This window comes from Ixodes scapularis, unplaced genomic scaffold (assembly GCF_016920785.2).
Source record: "Ixodes scapularis isolate PalLabHiFi unplaced genomic scaffold, ASM1692078v2 PGA_scaffold4__175_contigs__length_147842914, whole genome shotgun sequence".
Classification (NCBI taxonomy): domain Eukaryota; kingdom Metazoa; phylum Arthropoda; class Arachnida; order Ixodida; family Ixodidae; genus Ixodes; species Ixodes scapularis.
This window is the reverse complement of record NW_024609879.1, coordinates 22,327,463-22,342,747: the sequence shown is the minus strand read 5'-3', so window position 1 is coordinate 22,342,747 and position 15,285 is coordinate 22,327,463. Positions and strand designations below refer to the sequence as shown.

Here is a 15,285-nt window from a genome sequence, read left to right as displayed (position 1 = left end):
TACAGATCGTTTAAGAAGAACATTACTTGGGAGGCCGGGCGCGCCCGTAACCTTGGCTATTGTAACGCACTTCGGGCGTCTAAGCGAGCGAAGAAGCAAAAAAAAAAAAAAGCGACGGAATAGCGAATAAAAGAAAAAAGTACAAAGGGTAAGAGTAAAATGGAGAGGGTGGAGTCTCGACGACGTCAAATATGGCTCCTTGCATTGACGTCACATCGCATACTTTTGAACACCAAGTAAAAGGAAGAGAGGGAAGCTGCTTTTGTACGAATTTTGAGTGACAGGTTAATCTTCTATAATCTTCTGGGGGGAGAATAGCGACGCCTGTGCAAATCCGGGGGGCACAAAGGAGGATCCTGATAAGAGGGGAGCTCCCTCTTCCCCTTTTCTCTGGAGGGCATCGGAAGTGACGTCATGTGCAAGGAGCCTATAACAGCCGTTAACATTCATGTTTTATCTGGGCGCCCACTCTGCGCTCAAGCATAGGATCCCTTACTCCGCCGCCTCAATACATGGCGCTATAATCAACACTGCCGCCGGGCAGCCCCTATTTTGCCCTAGATGGCGCAAGATGTGATGTTGCATACTGAGCGGCCGGTCCGCCCCACCGCTCGCCCGGTTTTTATTTCTCTTTGTCCCGATTTTATTTCTCTTTGATTTTTGTCGCACCTTCCGCGCATTCTTTTTTATTACGAAATCATTAACTGTTCCATAAATCGAGCCGACATTACCGGCTTCAAATGGCCCCTTAAATCCTTTCTTCGAGTGAAGCCAGCTCCCAGCAGTGAAGCCACGCGAAAAACCTGAGAACGAAACCTAGTTTCCCCGCTTCGGTCCCATTGGCTGGCGCGCGTCAACGAGGCTCCCATTGGCCGCTGCGCGTCAGTTTCAACGACCGCTCGCCCCATGGTGCTGCGTGTCCGTTAGCGCGCCGTTAACACGGAGCGTTCAAGGTCAGCGCGCCTAGGAGAGCGCGCGCGCTGACCGGTGAAGGAAGGTACGCAGGAGACGAAATAAAAAAGCGGACGAGCCGCTCGCATAGTTACGCATTCAGAGCTCATTAGAAGTGCTTAGGTTTCCCTCGAGCTTTTTTTTTTTTTATAGATCACCGCAGGCAACTTTAGAGTTGATTCCCGGGTGGGTAGGAGGCGAGGATCACATGTTTACTTTTCATACATACAGGGTGTCAGAAAAGAAAATTTACACACTCTTTTTTACCGCAAAAATAAACTAGGCATCGCCGAACGCTCATTCTCTGTACAAAGGTAGAGCTATAGGTCACACCCAGATGCCAAAGTTTCAGCCCGATTCGATAACTTAATCAAAAGTTATGTGATTTTCTGAAAATTTCAGTGGGAAAATGTCGGCCGACGAAGTTTTCGTACACATGGGGCTGTATGGCACCAGAAACCGAAAACGGGCCAAAATGGGCTAAATTTTTTCTATTGAAATTTTTAGAAAATCACTTCTAACTTTTGATTAAATTATCTGATCGGGCTGAAACTTTCTCATCTGGTTGCGACCTCTAGCGTTACCTTTGGGCGGAGAATGAGCGTTCGGCGATGCCTAGTTTATTTTTGCGGTAAGAAAGACCGTGTAATTTTTCTTTTGTGATACCCTGTACTTCATTATTTACACAGATCTCGTGCATAAAATAGAAGATTAATGCAGTTTATGCACTTCAGGAAACAATAAAATGAATAACACGTGAAACATAAGAGCACAATTAGAAAAACCCACATTTATAAACGAGAACACACCACCACAGTTGTGGTCAGCAGAAACTGCGTTTTCTGCAGAGTAAACAATCTGTTTTTTCCATTCATTTGAAAGAGGCCCACTTCACAGTTTTTTTGCCTTTCTAGCAGCAGCAGACCTTTTCAAATTAGGGTTTTGCCGATCTCTGTTTAAAAACCGCATATCCCACAGGAGCCGTTCAAAGAAGAACATCCGGCGCTCAGAACGCTCGTGCACTGGAATTGCGCCGGCCAGAAGCTCGGCTTGCGCCCGAAGGAAGAAAGCACCATGCGCGAGCTCGTAGTTTGACTGCTGCAATGGCGGACGTGCTTTCGCAATGCTCGATGTGCTTGCAGCCACGTGTTCGCGCGCTACCTTCGCTGCCTTTTTAATAGAAATGAAACACAGTCTAGATGTATAGTTTTCACGCTGTCGCGTCTTCTGCGAGAGATATTCGTGCTTTCGAGATATTCAACTGTTATCCGGAGAAGAGGGGAAGAAGGAGCTCCCCTCTTATTAGCTAGATCCTCTTTTGTGCCTCCCAGATTTGCACAGACGTCGCTATTCTCCTCTCAGAAGATTATAGAAGATTAACCCATCATTCAAGACTCTTACAAAAGCAGCTTCCCTCTCCTCCGCTTACATGGTGGTCAAAAGTATGCGATTTTATGTCAGTGCAACCCATGTATACGAAAAAGTCGCGACATCCTTCGAAAATTGCCGCCCGCTAACTTGGGCTAATCCAGGCAGGCGGCGCTACAATCGACGGGGGGGGGGGGGGGGGGGGGTGTAGAAAAAGGGAAACATCAAGTTAAAAGGAGTGCGCGTCAGAGGAAAAGGGAGAAGGAATGCCTATGCGGTCGGAGTGCAGTGTATGCTATGAGCTCTTGTCGCCAATCAAATAACACCATGCACTTCAGGTCGTCGTCATAACTGATCTGCGTGACGTGGTTTGATTTTACGGCATTTCCACCCCTCTGACTTAGCTAGTTTCTTCACAGTAAAATAAAACGCACATTATCGAGGCCTCTACCGCCATGGCGATGCATTTGTTTTGGTCGCTCGTTTACCGACGCAATTCAATGAAGACGTAGCAGCTTGGGCGAGTTGGTTGCTTATTTTTACACACACTACAGCGCTCTATTCCAAACAACACTCACTCCTTACACACGAAAAATAAAGCAAAATTTAAACAAACCGCGCTGACTGACAACTCGTCATTCATTTAATGATTAGGAAAAAACAGAGAAATCAACCGAAGAAGTCTCGGTTGGCTACTTTGTGTGGGGATGGGGAGTGGGAAAACAGAGGACAAGAAAGAGGAAAAAATAAAGGTAGCAAAATACAGAACGCGTATAGTCTGGTGCAACAAGTTCGTTATCACAGAATAATTAAAATTTGTAAATATGTACACAATGAAAAGAAAAATAAAGCCGTTTTTGTAACGGGACAGTGCTACGGTTCAAAAGCCCATCTTCGTGTATAACAATCTGCAGCATTCAGCATTCTGTTCGGTCAAATTCAACCATGAGGTCTCCGGACACTTTAAAAGACCGTCACATAAAAGATGTCACAATGCGCGGAAATGGATATTCAGATATTCCTATAGTAAATAAAGATAGGGGCCCAGTGACTGCCGTTTCCGCCTCATAAAGTATCTACTGCACACAGCATCACTTCCCTGCCTTCCAACCACTGTCCAACCACTGTTTCCAACCACTGTTTCCAACCATCGTTTCGAACCACAATAGCCGGCGTTCTATCAACTTTTAAAAACTGCCTGAAACAATTGGAAATTACTCATGAGCTTCCGGAAGAAAGAACTTTCCGATTCCTAGATCTCAGGCTCAATTTCCGACACACTCATATATGCTGGAAATATGAGCCAAAGGGTAAAAAACCAATTCTTCCATTCAATTCGGCACATTCTAAAGCTGATAAAAAGAGGAATCGTAAAATTATGTTTAAACAACTCTGTTCAAAAATCCTGCGAGCACTCTATTTCTGTCCGCTTTGATGCGCAAATTTCAAGCTTAACATCCGCCGCATATCCCATCTCGTTATTAACATCGATTGTAAAGAGCATCCTGAAAAAAAAAAAATAAGGGAACATCTGTCACACCAAGAGCCAGATACAGAACCACCAGACCAGTCGTTCCTCCCTACTTCCACAGGTTCTCCCATGGCATCAAGAAAATCGCAAACAAGTTCAACACCAACGTCGTCTTCTCTGCTCCTAATAAGCTTGCCATTTGTGCAAATAAGTCAACTCACCTAATTCCCACCGAACAGTAAGCTGTGCCAAAACACATCAGAACAGTTTCGTTGAGTGCGCCGAGGAAGTGGTGTACCTATTTCCCCTTTCGTGCGGGAAAATATACAGAGGGCAGACAGGACGATGCCTTTCCAGGCAGCACAAAGCGTCGTGGAAACGTCGAGAAAAAGTCCCGGACGTCCGTGACGTCCCACATGACTTCGATCACGTTTTTTCGATGTTGAGGTGACTTCCTTATATAACGTTCCATTAGAGTCCAATCAGTGACGTTGTGACGACGTTGTATTTCAACTCAAACGTCGTAAACATTCCCACGACGTCGATGCACGACGTTCTCACAACGTCCAACGCTCACGTTTCTTTGACGTTGAACTGAAGTTCATGAATGACGTCCCATTATCGTCCTGTCCGTGACGTGCTGGCGACGTCACGTTTCAACTTTAATGTCGTCAATGTCGCCACGACGTCAAGACAAGATGTTTTAGCAACGTCGAACACTCAGGTGTCTTCAAAGTTAAAATAAAGTCCAGGGTGACGTTACATCATTGCCCCGTCAGTGACGTTTCAGCGACGTCGCGTTCACACCTAAATGTCGTAAACGCCACACAAGACGTGCTGGAAACGTCGGCCATTCACGTTTTGTTCGACGTTTTTAGATTTTTCAGCTCAATCTCCAGCCGCAGAATCACTGTGGTCAAGGTGACAGTGCTCAAGAGCCGCAAATAAAACTTAATTTTTGAGAGGTTGAGAAGTTTAATTTTTTATACATTAATTTGCGTATTTCAAAATGCTATTAATTGCCCATCGATGACACTAAAGAGGGCATTTACAAAACTCAATGTACACGGAAGAAAAAAAAATAATATGAAATCATGTTGGGAATATCATTACTTTTGATATGCTTGTTATAATTTTGGTTTGTTTAAAATACTGTTACGGGTTTAATTTGCGAAGGCCGATGGCGTCTAGAACGGATCGAATTGTGGTATTCTTGCATTTTGCACGCGCGTTGTCGTCTTCCATGTGTCCTGGGCCCTGGCACGCGCCTCAGGGGCGCCGCTACACTATCCCCTCTCCAGGTGATTTCAGGCCTGCATACTTTCCTAGGAGCATTCATAATGCTCCCCGACCACCCGAGATTGTTTTAAGGTTCGTCAATTCCTCTTCGTATTTTGTAACCCATGCTCACCTGCGCACAACCAAAAAATTCGCATCAGCATCACAGTTCATAACACCAACTTCCAGTGCGTAGTGCACGTTAAAGACCCCAGGCTAGCGGTTGTACTGCACTGGCTAAATTGCTCATCTACAGCTGGGAGACTCGTCGCCCCTGTGAGGCAGACCAAGTTCTAGGCTGTATAAACATACACACAACCCAATTATTATTTACCAACTTCCAGCGCCTTAGCGCTTTCGGTAGATCGGGGCGCAAAGTCTTGTTACGTGACTGTCAGTACAGATCCGGCTTTCGTTGCCACTGGTGACGTGAATCCCGGAGAAAAGCTCACCGGAGAGAAGCTCACCAGAGATAAGCTCACCGGAGAAAAGCTCACCGCAAAACTAGCGGATGCAGAGAAAAGCTCACCGATTTGTTTTTCTTATTTTTTTATCGAGGCTGTTGGATCATGCGTAACATATATCAATTTATTATCATTAAAGTTCGTCAGGTTTGTCAAAAAGAAAATGTCCTTTTTTGTATTATTTGCCAAGCTTGTTGAGTATATTGCTCCCAAATTAATAATGGCGGGCCAGTGTTTTCTTCGGCTTACTCTATAGGCAACTAAAGCCTAACTGAAAATTTTATGAACTTGAATAACATGAAAGAGTTCAAAAACTTATGTCTCCCTAAAACCTAAAAATCAAAACTGTAAACACCGAAAATCCGAAAGTGCATGCGCAACAACGCGGTGCCTGAAATTCTCTTTGAAGCTTTTATTAACCTTTGAAAACAGGATAAAACACTCAGTAGAATATCGAGGCTTCTTTCTTCCACGGACATGCACGTTTTCTAGCCGTTCGTGCTGGTGTTTCCGCACGTTGCCTTTGTGTCATAGTGTCCTTCTAAAGTGAGCGACTCATGACTTTCAGAGCTGCACACTGGCACCGTTGTTACTCGTGACCTACATAAGAAATGGTCATCTGTAAGATAGCGAATAGGACGAGTTGGTAAACGTTATACATGATGAAAACCGCTCAAACGACGACGACGGAGTGAAGACAACAAACATGACAGGACAAAGCTTTTCTTGCAACTAAAGTTTTCTTAGGCCTGCTTCAGACGGGGCAATTTCGCCCAGCAACTTGACGTCGCAACTCCAGCAACACGGGCCGCCCGCGTTCACACGCAGCAACCGAATTGCTACGACTTGCCATCATCATCATGAAATTTGATTTTTCTTACACTATTTAGACGCACAACTACGCGCTAAAAACGTGTTTTTATATCTTTGAATGGTGTTGAGATTACTAACTCATCTTTCTGGAAAGGTTTGTTTCCGAAAACGATCCATTTCAGACCAGAACCAAGTTTATAGCTATCATCATCACCACCACAGTGGTTTCACGTGAAAATATCGCGTCCCTGATTGGCTGCAGCCGTTTCAAACGTCTTCGAATTGCTCCGAGTTGCTCGCTCGTTCGAGCCGAACCCGATCTCAGCAATTCGTGTCGATCTAGGGAAAGCTAGGGAACAACCCGCCAGCAACACCGCAATTGCTGAAAAAGTTGCCCCGTCTGGAGCGGGCCTTAGTGAAATCAACAGAAAGAAAACAGCGTAGCCAACACTGTCTGCATCAACAAATACCTATACCTAACTATTAAGCGCTACAGAATGTTTGGAGCTGAAACGGTTCACACACCGCTATTCATATTAGCTCACAAAGAAGAAACCTCTTTATTTGACAGAGCTACCGACGACGCACCCTTAGTTGTCAATAAATTGTCCTTTTTACTGGTGTGCGATGTTCTGATATCATTTTCGAGGCTTCATTAATATACAAAATGGGTGATTACTAATTTCTGAGGAATTAGAAAATATGCCCAATGGCCTTCAAGAATATTACAAGAAAGAGGACATAGTTAAAAAAAATCGGTGAGCTTTTCTCCGCATCTGCCGGTTTTGCGGTGAGCTTCTCTCCGGTGAGCTTATCCCCGGTGAGCATTTCTCCGGTGAGCTTTTCTTCGGTGAGCTTTTCTCCGCCGCCCGGTGACGTACCCAAACGAAACTCGCATGCCAGCACACACTATACACTCCGTGCGGGAACTATAGGGGGCGCTTTGAATAACGCGCGCAGCGCCGCTAGCGGAGAAGCTGGCGTTCGACTGTGAGGCGCGTTCAGCAGCCTGCGGCGCCTTTCCGCATGCCAAGCTGTGGCGGCGGAAGCGCGCACGGACGAAACTTTTGCTTTTTGAGCCAATAAGTTGAGGGTGACATTGCATGAGTGCTGGGGCAGAAGGGCATTTAGCTGTTCTCCACTTCTTATATATTGAGTTTGAGTCGTTATTAGGGATAATTTCTCTATTTGCGACCGAAAAAGGAGTTGGAGCAATTTTCCGAAAAACAAGACGGCCGCCACCATAATTGCTCTGAGTAGGAAATTTAGTTCGCTCGTCGCTGTAAACCTAGGACTGCTGGAACGATGATACTTGGAGGTGAGTGAGATGTTCACCAAGTTTGTGCACGAAGAGTGCCAAGTTTCTTGAAGACAGCAGGTGTGAAAGTTATGTTTCTAACGAATAAAGAAATAAAGCTGTGCGGGATATCCAATATTGGACCCAAAATGTTGTGTTATAGCGGGCTGTGCAAAGTGCAGATTTGAGCACACAGGTGCTTGGACTTGACAGTAACATGACACAGCACTTATTATACGAAAAAAGGTGACATAGGGAAACCAGGTGAAAATTTGGTTTGGGCGGAGTAACTCAATGGGAACCGGTTTTGACTATGAAAAGGCTGTCAAGAGATTACCACTGGTCGGGGGAGGGGGAGACCTTAGAGGTAGGAAGGGACTAGTGGACTGTACTTCCAATTGAAACAACTTTACGAAAGGTGTTTCCAAATCCGAGAAAACAAAGTGGTCGGCCAACACACGGTTTGGCCGCCGAGGGCTTTTGCGGTCAGCTGTTGTGTAATAACCTGTTGTGCGAGGTGCTGATTTTCGGCGCACAGGTACTTTGACATGACCGTCACTTGGCGCAACACTTATAGGAACAAAAAGAGTTGGCATAGCGAAACCAGGTGGAAATTTAGTTTGGGCGGCGTAACTAAATGGGAACTGGCTTTGACCGTCGAAGGCTGTCAGATAATACCACTCATCGTGGGAGGTGCACACTTTACAGGTAGGAAGGGACCAGTGGACGGTACTTCCAGTTCGAACCACTTTGCGATAGGTGACTCCAAAGCCGAGAAGAAAAAATTGTTGTCTACAGAACTCGGGGTGTCAGCGTTTCAACATCCAAAAGGAGGCTGATAAAAAAAGAAAGCACACCACATAAACTTCCATACTCAATCATCGATTCTCCAGTCATTCCGAGTTTCATTGTAGTTTTCCTTAGAGTCATATTTGTCACTTTTTTTTTTTTTACCGTTCGAATTTTTCTACATGAAGCACATATTGCGTGCCATACTTGTCCGGAAATATCATTGACACGTATGATGGGGACGAAACTTCTTTGGAGGGCATTCCTCCAACGAAATTGGCACAGCATACCCGCGAGTGTGGGATGCCATTTCAGTTCGTCCTATTGGCGCTAACACATGTAGGCGTCACTTTTACAAAAACAAACGCAGAGCGCACAGCGACAGTGTAGAACATGTCAGCCGTGCCGACACAGTGGCAGATATGATCGGGAGACTAAATTTCTCGCGTAGTACGGCCCGGGTCCATCGCTGTCGCTGTCCCACAAAACATCGGTGAGGTGACAAACTGTGAAACTTTGTCCCCACGAGATACGATGCATGACTATTGAAGCACTTAACGACGCAGCACCGGCAGCACCTCATACTGTGAACCCAGCGCAACCGCACCGCTCCGACTTCAATGCTACCAACCTACGTTGCGTGGTTTCGGTTTCGTTTTCTCTGGGTTTCTCACCGCCTACCTTCGGTAACGGCCGCACAGCGGCGCGCCAGTCGCGTCGCACGGAGTGTGTACCAGAGCACAACTTCACTGCACACTTGCGCATTTTTGGAGTTGACTAAAAAAATAATAAAATGCCCGGCAATGACGAAATCCGGTAGATATTGTCAACGGTTTGTGGAAATTGACATTCATGATGCCAACCCCTGCATGGCCCAGATGACAGTCCAAGAAGCGTTCAAGCCCAGTCCGCACTTACGTGCCGGAAAAAAAAAAACACAAAAAAAGAAAGAAAAAAAAAAACCGGCACGGCGCGAAAGAGGGGGGGAAAGGTAGGCAGAGGAGATGCCAGTGGCAACTCCATAGAGCCCCATGCGATGCGTCGCGAAACCCGGCAAGAAGAGGGCGAGAGAGAAAAGTGGGGGCAGATAGCAACGACGAACAATTGACAAGCCTAAGTTCCGGGTACACGTATTTTCTCAGTCGTTCCCAAAATATTTCACTGAATGTTCTGTTCTTCGAATTGGCCCAGAGAGAACAGCTCTGGGACCCGGTCCAGCTTTTCCGAAAGCCAGTCACTAGCACCGGCCGTCACGTCTACGGGTCTACGAGGCAGGCTGCTATGTCGCCGTGATTTTTTTTCCGAGTCTGCATACAGTATAAGTGCTGCGATTGAATGAGTCGTTCAAGTCGCCCCTATGAAGAAGTCGGTGATCGCCAAAACGCCGTCGTATTCAGTTACGGCTCGAGGACCTTTTTCAAGGCCATAACGCTTCACACGTTGAATCGTACTACTGCTCGGACCAAGGTGCCTGTGAGGATATAAATGACGCCCCCCAGAAAACAAGTGGCAGTGCACATAACGGCGCGTCAAGTCCAGTCTCCGATCAAGAGCCTTCAGACGCCTCCGACGATCCCAATCAAGAACGCCCAGCGGACGGGGTCCCCCTTCTGAATCCATTCCCGTGCACGCAGCGAGAGTACCAGCTACGCGCCATGGGGCGGCTAAAGCACGCACGTCAGCGCATTAATCAGAAGCAGAACGAGGTAAGTGGTGGAACATTCCGCGCTGCGTGACATCGTCTCTTGTTTATTTATTTACGTGAATTTGTTCGTTCTTTTATATCTTTGAGGCTGGCACATCCAGGGACGTTTTTTGGAGGCGCTCCGTATTGTATCTCGTGTCTGAACATGCTCAAATAAATAGTTCGTACCAAACCTGTGTTTTAGTTACTTACTTCGTACTTGCATGATAGCAACTTGCCTTCGCAATAATACTAAAAATATACCTTTTTTTTTTTGGGGGGGGGGGGGGGGGTGGGGGGGGGGGGGACACAACGTTTTCCCACGCCGGCTAGGGAACGTAATTTGGAAAGGTTTCTCGACGTTCTCTGACCATCGTTGGTAGCCCGGATGTCGTAAACACACGTATCATAAACGTCGAGGGAGGACGCAACGGCCCTCTGAGACGTGCATGTGACGTGCAACAAACGTCATTTGGAACGTCCCCTCGACCTTCTGTGCACCTTTTTTCGCGGACATTTAAAGGTTTCATCGACGTCGAAGTAAGGTAACGTCCGGACCTTCGACGTTTTACGACGTCGCGTTACAGACGTCTTCGACGTTCTTTCGACGTTTTCTTCACGTTTATGGGCTGCTTGGGCCCCCTCCCCCTCCCCCTTAAGGAAAACGCTGCGGGCGTGTATCCGGTCGTTTTGTCCCCAGCGGTGTTCCGTTCCCAGCCTGGTGCTACGAGCAAGGTTCAGTTCTCGCGCTCGCGAAGCGTCACGTGTTCGAGGATATACATTACAGTTCTACCGAGGCCAGGCGAACAAGCCGGGCCCGCAATTGATCCCCGCGCGACCGCGAAACTTCACGTGTTGAGGATCTATTACACATCCTGCCCAGGCGAGACGAACAAGCAGAAAAACAAGCTGAGAAGCTAACAACACCATTGACGCCGTGGTTACTTGTTCCAGTATTCGGCCCGTAAAAATGAACGAGTTCACGCTGGAAAGTTTGGGCTTAACGCAAACTCCAGCCGTGAAGCTTTTAACTCGAAGGAAGTCCACTGCATCATCTTCGAAAAGCCGTTTTCGTACAGTGGAAGCGTAAGTTCGCTTCAGTATCAGTATCACCTACGAACGAAGCACCCATGTATGCCGCTGCAGCAAGGACCATCCGCCAAAACGCAGAAAACAATCAACGCCCTCTCATCGAGGCCCCTTTCTCTGAAAAAAGAAGAAAGCATCGCCCAAGCCCTGACTTCTTGTCTTCCCCGCGGAAAATGTGGGCAAACTTCTTTGTCTTCGGAGCTGGAGCAAAAATATGTGAGCCATCCTCAATTCTAAATGTCCTTTGCGCCGTGTAACAGAAAATAAGTATTCAGAGACAAGACGAGCTATTGCATTATTTTTAATATATTATTTATAAAAATAAACGCAACCGATTAATTTAATGATTAATCGATTAAAGGGTGGCGATTAATCGGGTTAATATTTTTAATCGACGCCAGCTCTTTAAACGTTTGAAAAGAAAGACGACCACTTGGTGTCTCTAAGAGGGAGGGGGAATATTGTAGTGAGTGGCCAGATCGAAGCGGACGAAGAAGAGCAGATCTCGAGACTGAAGGTTTTAGGAATCATTCCCGCGGAGGCTGCTGGTTCTAACTGGAGTATTTTAAAATAAGGTATTAAATATTTTTGTAGCCTCAACGCTACATCTCAATAGCAGCTACAAATTATTTATGATCAATTCAATATTGTTTTTTGGCAAATGCGCGAATTGTGCGCCTTTAATAATAATAATAACGTTAATAAGAATAAGCAATCCAGAAGTAAGAATCGGCTTTATTCGGTGCCTAGGAACGACCTTTCTGTCGTAGTACTAGTACACATAAGCACTTTCTATACCTAACACACATGAAGTGGTAAATGCATAACCCAATAAAAATTAGGACAAGAAAGAAACACTTTTACAATGACGTAGAGTTGCAAATCAAATATACAATCAGGGAAGAGATATGTGTCAGAGGAGATAGCTACACCTTCCTATTCAGAAAATATAAGAACAGCCTCAACGACAAGCGTCCACCTACCACTACTACTACTACTACTACTACTACCACAACCACTACTCCTACTACCATTACTACCACTACTACTGCTCCTGCTCCTGCTACTTCTACTGATACTACTACTACTACTACTACTACTACTACTGCTATTACTACTACTACTAATAATAATAATAATCTTTAGTTTTGACTAGTATCCAAAAACAGCACAGGGCCTAAATAGGGGTACACCCGTCATCATCAAGAAGAAATGCAGGCAACAAAGCAAGTTCGTAACTATGTAAAAAGAATTGACTCAAGCCTTTGTCGAAAAACAATTGGGTCGCTAAACTGCCTAAGGGCCGGTTGCACCAACGTCGCTTAGCGCAAAGCGGAGCTTAGCCGGGAACTTAAGCTTAGTTTCGGTTTCGTTCGGTTGCACCAAACTCGCTTATCGCTAAACCTAGCACTAAACTACGCTTAACTTAAGCGCCCAACATTGGGCGCTTTGCTTCTGGTTGTTTCTTAATCCTGGATTAAAAACATGGCGGCTGGTTTGTCACGGTCGACGCGGTGGACGAAATTGGTTGTGCAAAGTGTTTTAGGCTACATCAGCGTGAAAGTCTCGACAAAATGACTTTCGATTGTGACAAGGATGCAAAATATTGTCGCGTGAAGTGTTTATCGACCCCTGTTTTCAAGTTGGCTCTCCACTTTCAGGGCGTGTTAGCCCTAACCGAGAAACGTACGGAGCTGTGGGGCTCACGTCTGTATTCCCGTTGGTTCTTCTGTCAACGAGCTTATTCGTATGTACTTACTTATTTTCGCATAGCTGTAACTTATTGTTATTTACCACCTTGTTTATTTACACTTGCAGCGCGTATCCTTCAATCTGATCAGCGCGTTGAATAGTGGCAGTACATGATCTCGGCGATCAGCTGATTGTCGACACCTCTGCCGTTTGCATTAGATTGCGGCGCTTTTAAGTAATAAAACAGCGAAAATTCAATTTCTTTCGTTTTCTGAGTTTTGAGACAATCTTCAGTGAATTTTCCTTATCTCGCGAGTAGAATCTTGGCTTCAGAAAACTGTATCGTTCCATAACTGTAACTTTTTTGGTGATCGCATTTTTTTAAATATACTTTGCTTTATAACTTTCATTCGTTTCCCGAGAACGAGATACTGTTGTTTCCGAGTTGTGCTCTGTGATGGTGTTTTCCCTTTACTTTTGTCGTTTGTTGTCATTGTGACGATGGTTGAGACTATATACCGGAACACGTTTTCAATAAAATTCACTTGAAAGTTGCGCCTTGTTGTGTCCTCCGTAACTTTTTTGGTGATCGCGATTTTTTAGGAATATTTTGCTTTATATCTTTCATTCGTGGCGACGACAAATCGTAACGACTACTATGTTAGAATCGGTCATTGCTGTATCGGGGCAGGCTGGGGCAGGTGATGCGAAGAGACGACCGTTCTTATCGGCGCGATGTAATGTACTAGTGGGAGATTTTTTTTTTTTTTTTTTCTGAACTCGACAGTGTGAAACTGAAGTCCGTTTGAGGCTGCAGCGGATGTTCAACGACGGTACAGTGCAGTTCTGTCACCTTGCTGATAGCAACGAGTACCGTCGATGCAAGGTCTCGTGACCTGACCTCTCGACTTCTATTCGACGATTTCCGGCCATTTTCGCAGCTGCCGTGGCGAGTTCGTCACTGTTTTGAACTTCATCGGTCTCAGGCTTGACTTGGTTTTAGTAGTCATCCTACCTGCCTACTTATATCCATGATGTTTTGTCTTCAGCGATGTAGTGAGTAGAGTGTCCTTCTCGCGTTCGGTGAGTTTTGGGGCCCCCGATGGCTCCTTTGCCTCAAAATGTGAGCACGAAAACTACTACCACTGTCAAAATATCCTGTTATCAACCGATATTAAACACGCAATCACAGATGTAAAGAGCATTCGTGTTTATTTGAAGCTTTGACTTCTGTTATTGCAAGTTAAACGAAAAAATGATTGAATTTGGAGACCTTTAATTTGTTACTCACCGAAGAAATACAGCCAAAAGCAGACGCCGACGACAACTACTACGGCAGTTTTTTTTTTTTTTTTTTTGTTTACATCACGTGATTCCTCTCCGCCAATCGTATTCGTCGCTCTGAGCGTTCCCTAGTTTGCTCTGTTTGTCCCTAGATTCCCTACGCAAATCCAGCGTTTAGCTAGGGGCGCGTCTGTAAAGCCGGCTTAACCTTGGTGCAACCGGAATTTAAACCCGTGCTTACCTAAGCTCGGTTTAGGGCGCTAAGCCGGCTTAGGAAAGCGCCGCTTTGGGTTAAGATAAGCGACGTTGGTGCAACCGGCCCTAAGACAGACAGATCCAGCTCGTCGAATTCAAGGTGCATTCTTCCAAGGGGTAACGTGTCACTTACAGCAGAAGAGTAAATAGGAATTTGGAATTGACTTGACCGCAAGAGTGGATGAAAAGAGGCAGTACTTAACAAAAAGTGGTGAGTCAACAGCACCGTTCACTACCTTATGTAAAGACGTGTGGGATTGAAAGCCATATAGAATTGCCCCTAAAGTTCATTTGCAAACGTTATCCTCAGTGTTATAACTCCGGAGCTTAGAAATTCAAGATCATATATCATATTCATAGGCTTTTCGCATTGAAGGGACAATTAAATACACAGAAGTGTTCTGCCAACGGTCGCAAATACAGAGACAAGCATATTTGCTGGAGGTTATATGACAACGCTTCACGCTTGTTCTGCCCGTTCTTTTATTGTTCCTACGTCCCAGGGTTACTATCAATGTCATTCACAAGCTCGCCTGCGTGTTTTACGTTTCTTCATTTAAAGTATCTTTCCTTGTTATCCCTAGGATTTAATTACATACTTACTGCGTACTAGGACGGGTCTTATAAGACGATAAAAGATCCCTGCTCTATGGGCGATATCTCAAGTCGATAACCTTTGACCGCGCTGCTCAGATGGAGCCCCCGTCCCACGAGCAACACGCCGGAGTAAATTAATGTTTTGAAGTAACGAAGAAATGAGTTTTCTGCAACACTTCTATGCTGAACGGTAGAACTTAAGTTCTGCAAAAAACACAATCACAGACAAGGCCATTCCGGCAATCCAAATCAG

The 15,285-nt window shown here is 45.5% G+C and overlaps 1 pseudogene; it reads right to left on the bottom strand.

Moving 5' to 3' along the window:
* The window catches only part of LOC115321462, a 53,348-nt pseudogene that overhangs the window by 37,455 nt on the left and 608 nt on the right, over window positions 1–15,285 (bottom strand).